Raw genomic sequence first — 17,064 nt, forward strand, 5'->3', positions numbered from 1 at the left:
AATTGAAAAACAATCTATCCTTCAGAAATACTCACCCAAGCATACAACAATGTAATTGTTGCAGTATTAGTTATAACCAACAAAAAATGAAAACAACCTCAGTGTCCATGAACTGGGGATTAGTGAAATAAACTGGAGCACAGCTGTATTACGGAGCACTCAGCAGCAGTTTAAATGTACTGTTATGGTAAGAGGTCCCTGATACATTGTTAAATTGAAGAAGAAGAAAAAGCAAATTGCAAGAAAATAGGTTTTGCCTTATCTAATGTTTTCTATATTTTAAAAAAACAAAGGGCCAGGTGCAGTGGCTCATGCGTGTAATCCCAGCACTCGAGGAGACCAAGGTGGGTGGAATGCTTGAGTCCAGGAGTGTGAAACCAGCTTGGGCAACATAGCAAAACCCAATTTCTACTAAATATACAAAACATTAGCCAATCATGGTGGCATGCACCTGTAATTTCAGCTACTCGGGAGTCTGAGTGGGAGAAACGCCTGAGCCCAGGAAGTCAAGGCTGCAGTGAGCCATGACTGTACCACTGCACTCCAACCTGGGCAACCAACCTGAGCAAGATCCTGTCTGAAAAAAAAAAAGAATGAGGAAGGCTACTCACTAAACCACAGATGGTGATTTCCTCTGGGGAGTGACATTGTAGGATAAGGGATTAGAGAAAACTTTTACTTTCTTTTTCTTTCTCTTTTTCTATTTTTTGAGACAGGGTCTCACTCTGTCATCCAGGCTGGAGTGCAGTGGTGCCACCATGGCTCACTGCAGCCTCAGCCTCCTCGGCTCAAGTGATCCTCCCCACTCAGCCTCCCGAGTAGCTGGATCTACAGCCATGTGCCACCATGCCCGGCTAAAATGTTTCCTTTTTTCTGTATATACTTTTGCCTTTTCATTTTTACAATGAATCCATATTACTTTCATCATAAAACCAAGGCAAAATTAGGTATGTAATAAAAGCTGAACTTCTTGGCAGGGCAAAGTGATAGCTGAGCAGATACTGGGAAAAGACTGCCTCAATGGCTAGCTGGATTCAACCAAGAGGTGACCAGGAATCCTCACATCTACCTGCTTGGGGTGTCATTTGTAGGCTGTATTGATCACGGTTGTGTAAGGCACAAACCAACCTCAGCCTTCACCTCACTGGCACTAGACGTCCATCAAGTCTCAGCCTTCAATTGCCTTTTCTACCTTACCTCCCGTCTCTTGGGTCTATGGTTTTAGTAATTTCCACTGGGTCACACTGTAAACTCTTGTACTGAGAACAAAACATCACCACTAAGAGGAAGTATGGTGTTGTGTTTGAAAGCATTCATGCTCCAGCAGCGCTGCCTCGGTTTGAATCCTGGGAGTCCTAATAACTAGCTGTGTGACCTTTATGCACGTTGCTTAACTTTCTGAGCCACAGCCTCCTTATCTGTGAAACAGTAATAATAATACAACCTATATAATAGGGTCTTTGTGAAGATTCAATAAAACAAAACACAACAAAGTGTTCAGAAAATAGTGCCTGGTACCTGGCAATGGCTCAATAAATATGAGTTACTTTTTAAAATTTTATTTTACTTTAAGTTCTGGGTTACGTGTGCAGAATACCCAGGCTTGTTACATAGGTATACATATGCCATGGTGGTTTGCTGCACCTATCAACCCGTCATCTAGGTTTTAAGCCCTGCATGCATTAGGTATTTGTCCTAATGCTCTCCCTCCTCATGCCCCCCACTCCTGACAGGCCCAGGTGTATGATGTTCCCCTCCCTGTATCTATGTATTCAAATATGAGTTACTATTTTATTTCTTATTTGTTTGTTTGTTTATTTATTTATTTGTTTATTGAGACAGCGTCTCACTCTGTTGTCCGGGCTGGAGTGCTGTGGCATGATCATAGCCCACTGCATCCTAGACGTCCTGGGCTCAAGCGATACTCCTACCCCAGCCTTCCGAGTAGTTGGGACTATAGCTGTGCACCACCACGCCAGGCTAATTTTTGTTTTTTTTTTGTAGAGACAAGGTCTCACCATGTTGCCCAGGCTGGTCTTGAACTCTTGGGTTCAAATGATCCTCCCACCTCTGTCCCCCAAAGTGCTGGGATCACAGGTGTGAGCCGCTGTGACTGGCCATGAGTTACTAGTTTAATCACTCTTTATTGAGCACCTACTACCTATCAGGATATTTCATATGCTATTTGTTATTTTTCCAACTTATCTGCAAAGCAGATATTATTTACTCCTGTCTTACAGGTAAGAGAATATATATGTCTTAGAAAATACATATTTAGGCCAGTACCTGTAATCTCAGCACTTTGCCCAACGTGGACAGATGGTCTGAGCATAAGAGTTTGAGACCAGCCTGGACGACAGAGTGAGACCTTGTCACTATAGATAATTTAAAAATTAGCCGGGCATGGCGGCGCGCCTTTGGTCCCAGCTATTCACAAAGCTGAAGTGGGAGGATCTCGAGTCTGGGAAGTCAAGGATGCAGTGAGGCCTGATCGTGCCACTGCACTCCAGCCTGGGCAACAGAACAAGGCCCTGTCTCAACAAATAAACAAAAACAACAAAAAGCAAACAGAAAAGAAAATATATTTGTAACGCTCAGAGAGTGAGTGATCTTAAGAACTGCTCTTTCTTTGGCACTCATTAAAAGAGGTAATTTAGTCTGGGCACAGCAGCTCACACCTGTGATTCTAGCACTTTGGGAGGCCCTGGTGAGCAGACTGCCTGAGCTCAGGAGTTTGAGACCAGCCTGGGCAACATGGTGAAATCCCATCTCTACTAAAATGCAAAATATTAGTTGAGTGTGGTGACATGTACTTGTAGTCCCAGCTACTAGGGAGGCCAAGGCAGGAGAATCGCTTGAACCCGGGAGGTGGAGGTTGCAGTAAGCCAAGATCATGCCACTGCACTCTAGCCTGGGCAACAGAGTGAGATTCTGTTTAAAAAGACAAACAAACAAACAAACAACAAAAACAAAGGCAATTTGTATTTTCCAAAAGTGATTAAAGCAATATTTCTGATGCCATAATCTCTTCCAGAAACTTGGCACCCTCCCATCAAGAGATAGAGCTACTTCTCCTCTTGAACCTAAGCAGGCCTTGGTGACTGGCTCAGTGAATGGAATATTGCAGAAGGAAAGCTGTGTGACTTCTGAGTCTAGGTCATAAACAATGATATGGCTTCCATCTGAGCCATTTCTCGCTTGGGACATTCACCCCTGAAATCCAGCTACCATGTTGTAAGGCAGCCCAAGCTACATGGAGAGGCCACATGGTAGATGTTCCGGCCAATAGTCTCAGTTGAGTTACCAACCAGCAGCCCACATCAACCAGCAGACACATGAATGAGTGAGCTCTCTGATGATCTCTACCCACAACCGTTGAGTTATCCCAGCTGTTGCTGAGTGGAGCAGAGAGAAACAGTCTTCACCAAGCCCTGCCCAGGTTGTACGTCTATGAGCAAAATGCATATTGTTGCTATTTGAAGTCACTAAGTTTTAAGGCGGCTTGCCACAAAGCTAGGGATACCTGGAACACTATGTGTCAAGTCACTGGGCAGAGATATTATCTAATTTAATATGTAGAACAGCTGCTTTGGAAGATATCCCTCCTTGATAGACGTAGAATTAGGATTTGAAGGACCAAGTTCACATTGCAAGTAAGTGGAGAAACCAGAATTCCTACCCATGTCTCTCTGGCTGCAGAACCCACACGCTTTTGACAAGGAACACTCACCCCAGGTAAAGCTGGGAAGAATCAAAGTTATGTATCTGCTATCAGAACCATGACACCCAAAGGTTGGTCCCCAAAATGGATTACTCAGACAGAGACATTTCAGCTTATCGAGAATTATTTTCCTTAAATAAGAGTCCTGCATGGGCATCTCACAAAATGTCTCTCCACAACGGGACTCATTCATGTCTTGCCTGCTGCTGCTGTATTCCTTGGAGAGACCCAAGATTGTGGGAATGGGATGTGCTGAGTGTGGGAAGATGTTTGCTTGGAAGCCTAAGGTTTTATGGGAATTCCTTTATCTCTGGGGATAAATGGTAGCTTACGCTAAGCCCCTGATATACGTGCTGATTAACCTAGATTGAAATTTGTGATGGGAAAATTCAAACAGAGGCATTTCCTCCAGTCCACTCGCCTCTCCACTGAACTTTGACCACAACCCCAAACACTACCAAGAAACAGTCTTCCATAATAAAATAATATTAAAGAATTCACAGCAGGCACGGTGGCTCACCCCTGTAATCCCAGCACTTTGGGAGGCCGAGGCGGGTGGATCATGAGGTCAGGAGATCAAGACTGTCCTGGCTAACACGGTGAAACCTTGTCTCTACTAAAAAATACCAAAAAAAAAAAAAAAAAATTAGCCGGGTGTGGTGGTGGGTGCCTGTAGTCCCAGCTACTCAGGAGGCGGAGGCAGGAGAATGGCGTGAACCCGGGAGGTGGAGCTTGCAGTGAGCCGAGTTTGCACCACTGCACTCCAGCCTGGGTAACGGAGTGAGACTCCATCTAAAAAAAAAAAAAAATTCACTAGCAATTATGGATAACTTCCAGAATTTAACCAAATCACATCAATCTTGTGTGTCATGTACTGTTAGAATACCCATTTTTATGGATGAGAAAACTGAGGCTCAGAGAGGCTCAGGTCAAAGAGCTGACCCAGGTCAAAGAGCTAGGAAGTAGAAGGGGTGGAATTTGAACAAAGTTCTGCTTGATTCGGAAACTGGTCCTCTTTATAACTGCAAAACAGATTTCCTACAGATGGGGAAGAAGAGAACAAACCAGTTGGAAGAAACAGAATGGGCAAAGTCAAGAAGACATAAAAGCAAGGTGTATGTGACTTTACAGTTCAATAGAATAAAAAACACAACAATGATGAAAATGATGTAAAATCCATTCATTATAAAGTGACTACCTTCACCCAGAAGAAGTCCCTCCAGCAAGGGTTCACAGGGCTATAATGTTTGAGTCTTGAAGACCATGTCAAATGCCAATCATCTAGAAGGACATTATTATTAATACTATTGTGTTGGTGGCCATAACTATTAGCATTATTTGTGTATGTGCCGATATGGTTTGGCTCTATGTTCCCCCCCCCAAATCTCATCTCCAGTTGTAATCCCCACATCGAGGGAGAGATTACGGAGGGACCTGTAATTCCTAGGTGTGGAGGAGGGAAGCGATTGGATCATGGGAGTGGTTTCCCCGGTGTTGTTCTCGTGATAGTGAGAGAGTTCTCACAAGAGCTGATGGTTTTAAAGTCTAGCACTTCCTCCTTCTCACACTCACGCTCTCCTGCCACCTTGTGAGGAAGGTGCCTGCTTCCCCTTTGCCTTCCACCGTGATTGTAAGATTCCTAAGGCCTCTCCAGCCAGATGGAACTGCAAGTCTATTAAACGTCTTTCCTTTATAAATTACCCAGTCTAGGGTATTTCTTTATAGCAGCGTGAAAGTGGACTAACATACGTCCTTTGGTGAGAGCAATAGTTGTAAGTGACAGAATCCCAACTCGAACTAGCTTGAAGAGAAAAATGAGATTCACTGGTTTACACATGTAGAAAGGAAAAAGTGGTTACAGAGATTCTAACAATATGGACTGGTCTTAACTCAGCCCTCTTTATCTTGCCTCTCAACGCACTGGTCTCATTCTAAAGCTATTTAGCTGGGTTTTCCTGGCTACAGCGTGGCTCCAGGCAGCTTCAGGTGATTGACTGACATCAATCACCTTAGCACCCCAAAGCTAAAAGAAAAGCCTTTTGCCTCCAGCATCCAGGTACATAATGCCTAGAAATGATCCGATTGGTTAGGTTGGGGTTTTATGGTTCTCCCTGAGCTAATCACTGAGGCCAGCACATAGGAATCTGTGATTGGCCAACTCTGGATCACTTGGCCTGACATCACCCATAACGGCCGACCAGTAAAATTGCTTCCCTCATAAAGCTGACATGAGTATTAAATGAGTTAATATTTGCGAATGCTCAGAAAAGTGCTTGGCAAATATTAAACATTAAACCTTCAACAAATGTTAGTCATCAGTTTACCTCTTTTCATTCCCTCGAGACATCCAAGCTTCTCTCCTTGACTGCTGAGACCAGAGCTCATGTACCCCTTTTATTAACAAAACAGCCACTTGAGGGGCACCATCATATTTGCTGCCTCATAAGAATACTGAGAATATGGCTGGGCACAGTGGCTCATGCCTGTAATCCCAGCACTTTAAAAGATTGAGGCGGGTGGATCACTTGAGGCCAGGAGTTCGAGACCAGCTTGGCCAACATGGTGAAACCAGGCGGAGTGGTATGTGCCTGTATTCCTAGCTACTTGGAAGGCTGAAGTGGGAGAATTGCTTGAACCTGGGAGGCGGAGGCTGCAGTGAGCCAAGATCATGCCACTGCACTCCAGCCTGGGCAGCAGAGTGAGACTCTGTTTAAAAAAAAAAAAATTGCTGTGAATAGTTGTATATTTTTTGTTCTCATTTTAGAAATGAGAAAATTGTGAGACTCAGCATCTGCTTTGGTCCAAGAGCACAGGCTGCACCTCAGTAGGTAGCTTTAGAAAGAATGCCTTGGACAGAGGGGAAACAGAGTCCCAGAGAGCAAAGGGACCTCTTCACATTGTGTCAGTCTCAGAGCCTGGTTTCAGCTCGACTCTCCCAAACTCTCTCCGCTTCTCCTCCGAGTGAACTGGCCTCATTCTCGTGCTATTTCTCAGTCCTGGCCTCATGCTATTCCCCTGATATGAAGCTTTAGTGCACTGGCTGCCTCTTCAATGCCAGCGCCTGGGCTGAGCCCTTTTCTTGCATTGCTTATCTCATCCCTATTTTCACATGGCCCTCTGAGAGGTCAAGTGACTTCCTCAAGGTCATAGAGCAAGAAAGCGTCGGAGGCAGGATTAAGATTAGGACTATCAGACCCTGGAATCCATACTTGAAGTCTCTGTACCAAACTGTCTTCGGCTCAGATTAAGTTTACTGAAGGATTTCCGGGATCCTGCTTTGTGCCAGACCGGGAAGACGTATGGGGGCAGTAGCAAAGGTGTACGCTTAAGGACCAGCGAGAACTGGAATGGAACTCTAGCCAACTAGTAAGCCGCTTGACCTTGGAGGGGTTAACTTCTCTGAGCCCTGGTTTCTTCTCTCTGACATGGGGATAACTCTTACGTTGCAAGGCTTGGATTGATAGTGTATGTAACTCTCAGTGAAGAGTCTCAGAAAATATTTAGATAATCACTGTTACGTTGCTAGTCTTACTGTTACCTAAAGAGCGTGAATTTAATTAACTACAACTGGCCGCTGCCCAGGGATTAACCATTTAAGCAATGAAAGAGCATGGTCACCAGGGGGCAGCAGAGCTCCAGCAGAATCTGCAAGGCTTCACCACGCCCACCTCAATTCTGGTCATGACCTTTGGGAGCCCTCAAAAGTCTAATCAGCCTGGCTTTTGTGTGATTTGATCATCGAAGGAAATTGCAGGCGCCTCTTACTTTAAGCAAAGCCAATCGTTTAAGAGCCCCAGACTTCTGGAATTAGATAAAGCTGGCTGCATGACTTTGAATAAGTCATTAACCCCTCTCAGCCTTTGTCTCCTCATCTTTAAAATATGTATAATGTCAGTACCCACACCGTCTTGATGTTATAAAAATTAAATGAGATCATGTAAAGTAAAGCACTGTGGACAAAGAGTAAGGATCAAAACACAATAAATAGTCATTAAAAATGAAGGCCAGGCACATTGGCTCATGCCTGTAATCCCAGCACTGTGGTAGGCTGAGGCGGGTGGATCACTTGAGGTGAGGAGTTTGAGACCAGCCTGGCTACCATGGTGAAACTTCATCTCTACTGAAAATACAAATATTAGCTGGGCATGGTGATGCATGCCTGTAATCCCAGCTACTCGGGAGACTGAGGCAGGAGAATTGCTTGAACTTGGGAGGTGGAGGTTGCAGTGAGCCGAGATCATGCCACTACACTCCAGTCTGGATGACAGAAGAAGACTCTGTCTCAAAAAAAAAAAAAAAAATATTAAGCACACCATGAAGTTTTTCACTAAAAATTTTAAAACTTTTTTTTTTAAAGTACTTGATTTTACCAAAAAACATATCGGGATATGCAAGCAAAGATCTGTGTGTAAGGATGTTCACTGCAGTGTTGTTTACAACAACAGAAAAATTGGAAAAATTGGAAGTTCAACAATAGGGCGAAACCAACCAAACAGAACTGGTTAAATAAGCTGAAGAGTTCTTGTATTAACGAATGCTGAGCAATCTTGACCTAATGTGTATAAACTTTGACATGAAGGGATAGCAACAATATATTCTTGAATAAAAACCAAGTGCGCAAGCCGGCAAGTATAGTACAATTTCATGTATGCAAAATTGCCTCATTCTACCATAAAGACACATGCATGTGAATGTTCACTGCAGCACTGTTCACAATAGCAAAGACATGGAATCAACCTAAATGCCCATCAATGACAGGCTGGATACAAAAAAAAAAAAAAAAATTGTACATATGCACCATGGAATATTATGCAGTCATAAAAAATGAGATCATGTCTTTTGCAGGAACATGGATAGAGCTGGAGGACGTCATCCTTAGCAAACTAGCACAGAAACAAAAAACCAAATACTGCATGTTCTTATGCATAAGTGGGAGCTAAATGATAACACATGAACACAAAGAGAGGAACATCGGACACTGGTGCCTACGTGAGGGGAGAGGGTCAGAGGAGGGAGAGAGCTGGAAAGATAACTATTGGGTACTGAGCTTTATACCTGGGTGATGTAAAAATATGTACAGCAAACTCTTGTGACATGTCTGTCTGGGTAACAAACCTTTACGTATAACCCCAGACCTAAAATAAAAAATTAAAAGAAAAAAAATTGCGTCTGTGTGTATGTCTGTGTGTGTGCACCACATGTGCATGTGCATCCTCAGAGTTACATGGGAGATCCATCTGATATAAACAGTGCTTATCTTTGGGCAGTGGGATTTGGAGGTCACTTTTAGCTTTATATTTTAAAAGAAAAATAAAGAGAGAGAAATTGCAAGTATAGTACAATGAAGTCCTATACTCCCTTTAGTCAGATTCAGCATTGCCAACATTGTGCCACACTCGCTTTATCTATACCTACACCTCTACCTGTATCTCTCTATATACCTACACCTCTACCTGTATCTCTCTATATACCTACACCTCTACCTATCTCTCTATATACCTATACCTATATCTCTCTATATACCTACACCTATACCCATGTCTATCTATATCTACCAATATGCCTGTGCCTATACATGTATAAATATATGCCTATGCCTATACTATATACATACGCCTGTAACTGTATCTACCTACATACCTATTCCTGTACCTATATTTACCTACATACATCTACCTACATACCTATGCCTGTACCTATATCTAACTACATACCTAGACGTGTATCTTTGTATATATGTATGCCTATACCTCTATCCTACCTACATTTCTATGCCTATACCTTTATCTAGCTCTATACCTACACCTATACTTATATCTACCTATATACCTATAGCTATATCTATGTATATACCTACAACTATATCTACATCTACCTGTATACCTATGCCTATACCTATATCTACCTACATACCTGTGTACCTATACCTATATCTATATCTACCTATCTACCTACACCTATGCCTATACCTGTATCTACCTATCTACCTACATCTATATCTATATACATGTTATGATTGTTATTTTTGTGGAACCATTTTGAAAGCAAGTTGAAAACATCAAGATGTTCTATCCTTTAGTTCTTCAGTGTGCATCTCCTAAGAGCAAGAAAATTCTCCTTTTACATAATCACAGCCTGGTTATTTCTATTATCTAACATGTATACAAATTCCGCCAATTATGTATGTGTGTGTGTACACATATAGCATCATCCGCACAACTGGAAGGGGCCATACAAGTATTCCATTTGAGGAAAAGAACAAAATACAATTCAGACATTCGATGAGTTCTTTATTGTTGAAAAAAATGTGAGCCAAAAGGCCACCATCAGCCTCCGCCCTGAAAACTGCCCGGAGGAGCGACTTCTCTCCCCTTCTTGCGCTGCCTGGGGTGGGGCAAATGGATTTCAGCTGGGAAGATTCTTCCTGGTTGACTCACTAGAGAAGCCCAAATGTCATCCCCGCCCACTCCAAACTCAGATAGGCATCAAAGAGAGGACCGCCTTATTCCTGCTTCCATCTTTGCAACCACTTGCGTCTGCAGGTCAAAGAAAAAGCCCTCGGGCAACTTGAGATTATGGATAGAACTATTTCTCTTCCTCCTTTTTAAATTGATAATGCACCTTTGCGGGGAGATTAAGATAGGCTATATAAGAAAACTCCCAGTGTCTCCAATTCTTACCCAGGAGACCAAGAGTAAAGGTACTGCGACCGCTGTGGAGGATGGTGTCTCATTATGTAGGATGGTGTCTCATTATGTTCAATACATGCAGACTCTAGGACCCAGCACCTCCACTCCCAGATTTATTCCCCAGAGAACCTCAGGTGCATGTGTTCCGAAAGACATAGATGGAGCCAAGAATGTTGCTCACACATTATTTGCAGGATAGCTCCAAACTAGAAACAGCCCCAGCACCCATCAGCAGTAGAATGGAGAAACAGTGGCATCACCATACAATGAAATATACTCCGCAATGAAAATGGATGACGCAGCTACCCCGAACAACAGGGAGAAATCTCACCGGTGGAATGTTGAGGGGAAGAAGCCAGACCCCCAAACCACGTCAAGCATTGTTGCATTTATATCAAGTTCAAAAGCAAAAGAGGCCAAATTAAATTCTATTGCCTAAGGATCCTTATGTAGGGGGTAAAATTATAAAGAAAAGCAAGGAAACGATTGTTCCCAAATTCAGGGTAGTGGCTACTTGTGGGGCAGAGGAAGAGATACCTGGGGAGTTTGGGGGGCTGCTCTTTTGTATGCTGTGAATACTGATGTTCACTTTTTAAGTATTGGCTAAACCACATATATCCTACGCAGCTCTATATCACAAAGACAAAAAATATGTTATAAAATAAAAGGGCTAAAGTATCCCAAGAGTGATGGCTCTTGCGGCACCATGAGAAGGGTGTTTAACACAGGGGATTTCACTCCAAGTGCCCAGCTATAAGAGACAGAACTTCAGAGTCTTTGAAGTTAATTCATGACAATATTCTTGAACTCATGGCGGGGGGGCGGGATGCACTGCAGAGAAGCCCTAAATTTTCAAAAATCTCATATGAATTTCTTGTTTCTTGTCTTTGGGGCTGATTTGATGATATTTAGTTTTCCTAATTATTCGGCTCGGGCTGACAAGAAATCTGTTGTTTTCCTCGGTGTACCCAGAAGCAGCCAGACAGTGGATACTGAGGGCCATTATTGAGAATGCACCAGGCTGGGCGTGGTGGCTCATGCCTGTAATTCTAACACTTTGGGAGGCTGAGGTGGGTGGATCACTTGAGGTCGGGGGTTCCAGACCAGCCTGGCCAACATGGTGAAACCTCGTCTCCACTAAAAATACAAAAACTTAGCCAGGCATGGCAGCCGGTGCCTTTAATCCCAGCTACTCAGGAGGCTGAAGCAGGAGAATTGCTTGAACCCAGCAAGCAGAGGTTGTAGTGAGCCAAGATTGTGCCATTGCATTCCAGCCTGGGCAACGGAGCAAAAATTCCGTCTCAAAAATAATAATAATAAATAAAATTTTTAAAAATGCAGGGGGAATGCACCACGTGCAAGATCTCATGCTAAGTGTCGAGGCGGCATTGATGAGTACGACAACTTTTGTCCTTGAAGTGCTTAAAATCTGAAAGGGAGATAAATCAGCAGGCAGACGTGGTAACTCCTATGGGATGGAATAAGCTCAAGGGGCTGGAATATACTTTGTCGAAGAAGAAGTGCTCCAGTGAGAACAGGGGAACAAGTAAGATCAATCCAGGGATAGAGAAAAAATGAAGCATCTTCCAGGTGATGAGGACGGACAAAGTTCCAGAGGTGGGGTTGCATGCCAGGAAGGGCATTGGATGAGCCTGGACCATGCAGCATGGGCTGTAATGAAAGAGTGAGATATGAGATGAAGGCTGAGAAGGCACGATCCAGAATGGGAAGTGCCCTAAAAGCTATGTTAGAAAGTTAATGCAAAGTCAATAGGGAGCCATTGAAAGATATAGAGGAAGGGAATGCCAGATTGGTTGAGAAGGAACAGGAGGGAGCAGTTAAAGGCTGTCGAGGGTGATTCAGATGAGAGCTGACAGTGGCCTGGTTTAAGGCCATGAGAGTAAACAGGACACAGAAAACAGCAAACAAAACCAGCCTTGAACATAATTCTGATTCAGTAGCTAGAACAGGTTGAAATGCTACATATTTATGGATTCTGGGGCTCTGCTTCTGGTCCACAGACCATACTTTGAGTAGCAGCAAGTTTCTAAATGACACCAGGCCAGGCTAGATCTAATTATCCTAAAGGTGTCCTGAATACAGGTAAATTAAGATCACATTCAGCCTCAATTTTCTCACCTGTAAAATAGGCAAACTAGCACAAATCTCTGTGGGGTTGCTGTGATGGTTAAACAAGGTCATTAGCACTTGAATAATAGGAGCTATGATCTTTGTCTCCACGGCGGTCAGTGTCCAGCCTCCGGCTGCTTCTGGGGACACTAAGGGGAACAACAGATTCCTCATCTACCTTGGCTGAATAATTAGGAAAACAAAATATCATTAAATCAACCTCAAAGACAAAGAATGAACAATTCATTCGAGATTTTTGACAATTTGGGGCTTCTCTGCAGTGTTGTTTTCTTCTGGGAGTGCAGGTATGTTATCACGAAACTTCCATGTTGATTTGAGTCAGCTCCAAGCTCAGAGCCACACAGGCTCCTCTAAAATGGCCACTGGGCATCTCAGGGCCCTCCCCGGAGCACTCCGTGACCCAGTTGTCCTTGCTCCTCAAGACTGTGCATGGGGCTAAGGGGGAAGAGATGTCCTGATAACCCTCTCACCCAGAGGTGTTTTTTTTTTTTTTAATCACATTTATTAGTTTTGATCTGATTTTTGTGTTAAAAAGAAAAAGAATGCCTGTTTGATAAAAACGGTATGTGAATTATTGGCATTAGTCAAACCCCTATTAAGCACTCTGTTTTGCATTCCTTATCTCTTTTAATCATTCCAAATCCTTCAGAGGAGGTCCCTGCTTTTCTCATCTCATTTTACAGATGAACAAAGCGAAGCTTAGAAGATGACCTTTCTAGGCCGGGCATGGTGGCTCTCTCCTGTACTCCCAGCACTTTGGGAGGCCTAGGTAGGTGAATCACTTGAGCTCAGGAGTTTGAGACCAGCCAGGGCAACATGACAAGATCCCATCTCTACAAAACATACAACAATTAGCCAGGCATGGTGGTATGTGCCTGTGGTTCCAGCTACTTGGTGGCTGGGGCAGGAGGATTGCTTGAGCCTGGGAGTTCAAGGCTGCAGTGAGCCATGTTCATGCCATTGTGCTCCAGCCTGAGTGACAAGGTGAGACCCTGCCCCACGTCACACAGCTAGTGAGCAATGGAGCCAGGGTGTGATACTGGGTTTCCCCCATTCCAGAGCAGGTACAGGCACCACTCATGTATTGCCTGGGAACTCTTGAGAGGCATAAAGGAAAAATTAACCCTACCCAGGGGCAATCAATCCCTGTTGACACTTCACTGTATGTCTTTATGTAGATTTTTTAAAAAATTCATTTGGAAGCATACCGTGAATTCAGCTTACTGACTACTACGTACTTTGTATGATACAAAAGTAGCTCATTTTTACTGTTTTTTTTTTTTTTATTTTCTACTATAAAAAAAATACAAAAACATAAAAAACATATAGGGATGAAAGAGAAAACTCTCTTTTTTTTTTTTTTTTGAGACGGAGTCTCGCTTTGTCACCCACGCTGGAGTGCGGTGGCGCAATCTTGGCTCACTGCAAGCTCTTCCTCCCGGGTTCACGCCGTTCTCCTGCCTCAGCCTCCGAGTAGCTGGGACTACAGGCGCCCGCCACCACGCCCGGCTAATTTTTTGTATTTTTAGTAAAGACGGGGCTTCACCGTGTTAGCCAGGATGGTCTCGATCTCCTGACCTCGTGATCCGCCCACCTCAGGCCTCCCAAAGTGCTGGGATTACAGGCATGAGCCACCGCGCCCGGCCCTTTTCTTTTCTTTTTTTTTTTTAAGATGGAGTCTTGCTCTGTTGCCCAGGCTGGAGTGCAGTGGTGGGATCTAGGCTCAGCCTCTACCTCCCGAGTTCCAGCAATTCTCCTGCCTCAGTCTCCTGGGTAGCTGGGATTACAGGCATGCGCCACCACGCCCGGCTAATTTTTTTTTTCTTTTTAAGTAGAGATGGGGTTTTGTCATGTTGGCCAGGCTGGTCTCAAACTCCTGACCTCAGGTGATCCACCCACCTTGGCTTCCCAAAATGCTGGGATTACAGGCATGAGCCACCACTCCTGGCCAAGAAAACTCACTTCTAATCCCTCTGCCTAAATGTCTTCTCTGGCTACCCACCTATATACCTTGCTCACCATTTGCCAAACAGGTATTTACACCTCTTCTGTGCCAGGCCCCGGGGTTTGCTTTGGGATCAAAGATAGATAAAAAAGATTACAAAGACAAAGGTTTTTTCTTTTTCTTTTTGAGATGGAGTCTCGCTCTGTCACCCAGGCTGGTGTGCAGTGTCATGATGTCAGCTCACTGCAACCTCTGCCTGCCAGGTTCAAGTGATTCTTGTGCCTCAAGCCTCCCTAGTACCTGGAATTACAGGTGTGCACCACCGTGCCTGGTTAATTTTTGTATTTTTACTGGGGAAGGGTTTTTGCCATGTTGGCCAGGCTGGTCTTGAACTCCTGACCTCAAGTGATCTGCCCACCTCAGCCTCCCAGAGTGCTGGGACATGAGCCACAGTGCTCAGCCCTCAAAAACAAAGACTTTACCTTCAGGGCCTTCTCCCAGTCTAGTCACAGCAGGGAGTGTTTAGCCAGGGCCACAAAATGACCTGAAACCCAGAGAGATGGAAAGGATACAGTAAAACTAACGTGCTTTGCCATATTATAGAGAGGAGGGAACCCATTAGTGGATCCAAGTTTCTGGAGAAGGCGAAAGGTGAATACAGTTTTTGCAGGAATGAAAGAGAAAAACATAACTCCAGAATCAATAAATTGGCCAAGTGCAGTGGCTCCACCTGTAATCCCAGCACTTTGGGAGGCTGAGGTGGGAGGATCACCTGAGGTCAGGAGTTCGAGACTAGCCTAGCCATCACGGTGAAACCCTGTCTCTACTAAAAACATAAAAATCAGCTGGAAGTGGTGGCACGCCTGTAGTCCCAGTTACTCGGGAGTCTGAGGCATGAGAATCTCTTGAACCCGGGAGGCGGAGTTTGCAATGAGCTGAGATCATGCACTCCAGCCTAGGTGACAGATGGAGAGTCCATCTCAAAAAAAAAAAAAAGAATCAATCAATTATTCCTACATTCTGGCAAAGTATATTTGGGTCCTACCCTGCATTTTAGGAATGAGAAATTAGCAAAGAACAGTGGTTCTCATGTTTTTAGGAGGAGGATTTTGCCCCCAGCAAACACCTGGCATCGTCTGGAGATATTTTTTGTTGTCACAAATGAGGGTGATGCTACTGTTGGCATCTACCTACTGGTAGAGACCAAGGATGCTGCTAAACATTCTACACAGGACAGCACCCTACCATGCAGAATTATCTGGTACAAAATGCCAATAGTGGCATTTTGAGAAACCTTGGCCTAGATGGGTAAGTTAGGAGGTAATGGGGAACTCTGGAAGTCACATTCCTGAGATGAGACTCCGATCAACTAAAGCATCTTGGAAAAATCTCTCCACGTCTCTAAGTCTCAGTTTCCTCTCCTGTATAATGGGGAGATATAATTATATTACCTACCTCATCAGTTTGTGAGAAGGATAAATTAAATGAAGAAGCACTTACATAGTACCTGGCACATAGTAGGCTCTGGATCAATATAATGGAGTTAAAAAAAGAAAAAAAAAAAAGCCTGGCGCGGTGGCTCATGCCTGTAATCCCAGCACTTTGGGAGGCCGAGGTGGGCGGATCACGAGGTCAAGAGATCAAGACCATCCTGGCTAACATGGTGAAACCCTGTCTCTACTAAAAATACAAAAAATTAGCCAGGCTTGGTGGCGGGCACCTGCAGTCCCAGCTACTCAGGAGGCTGGGGCAGGAGAATGGCGCAAACCCGGGAGACGGAGGTTGCAGTGAGCCGAGATCACATCACTGCACTCCAGCCTGGGTGACAGAGAAAGACTCTGTCTGGAAAAAAAAAAAAAAAAAAAAAAGTGGAAGTGAGGCTGGGTCCAGTGGCTGATGCCTATAGTCCCAGCATTTTGTGAGGCCAAGGCAGGGGGATGGCTTGAGTCCAGGAGTTCAAGAGGAGCCTGGGCAACACGGCAAAACTCCATCCCTAAAAAAATACAAAAATTAGCCAAATACAAGACAACTAAAATATAAAACAAGCTAGGCATGGTGGCTCACGTCTGTAATCCCAACACTTTGGGAGGCCAAGGTGGGCAGATCATTTGAGGTCAGGAGTTCGAGACCAGCCTGGCCAACATGGTGAAACCCCGTCTCTACGAAAAATACAAAAATTATCCGGGTGTGGTGGAACACACCTGTAATCCCAGCTACACGGGAAGCTGAAGCAGGAGAATGACTTGAACCCAGGAGGCAGAGGTTGCAGTCAGCTTAGATTGCACCACTGCACTCCAGCCTGGGCAACGGAGTGAGACTCTGTCTCAAAAAATATGTGTGTGTGTATATATATATATGTCAAAAATAAAGTCATCTCTAAAGAGTCTTACTTAACAAAAAATCATTTAGCCACAGCTACAGAAATCAGTCCTGGAATAATTCAGTCTCTCTCTGCCTCTGCCTGCCTGTCTCTCTCTTCCTTCCTTCCTTCCTTCCTTCCTTCCTTCCTTCCTTCCTTCCTTCCTTCCTTCCTTCCTTCCTTCCTTCCTTCTTTCTTT

This window comes from Piliocolobus tephrosceles, chromosome 10 (assembly GCF_002776525.5).
Source record: "Piliocolobus tephrosceles isolate RC106 chromosome 10, ASM277652v3, whole genome shotgun sequence".
Classification (NCBI taxonomy): Eukaryota; Metazoa; Chordata; class Mammalia; order Primates; family Cercopithecidae; genus Piliocolobus; species Piliocolobus tephrosceles.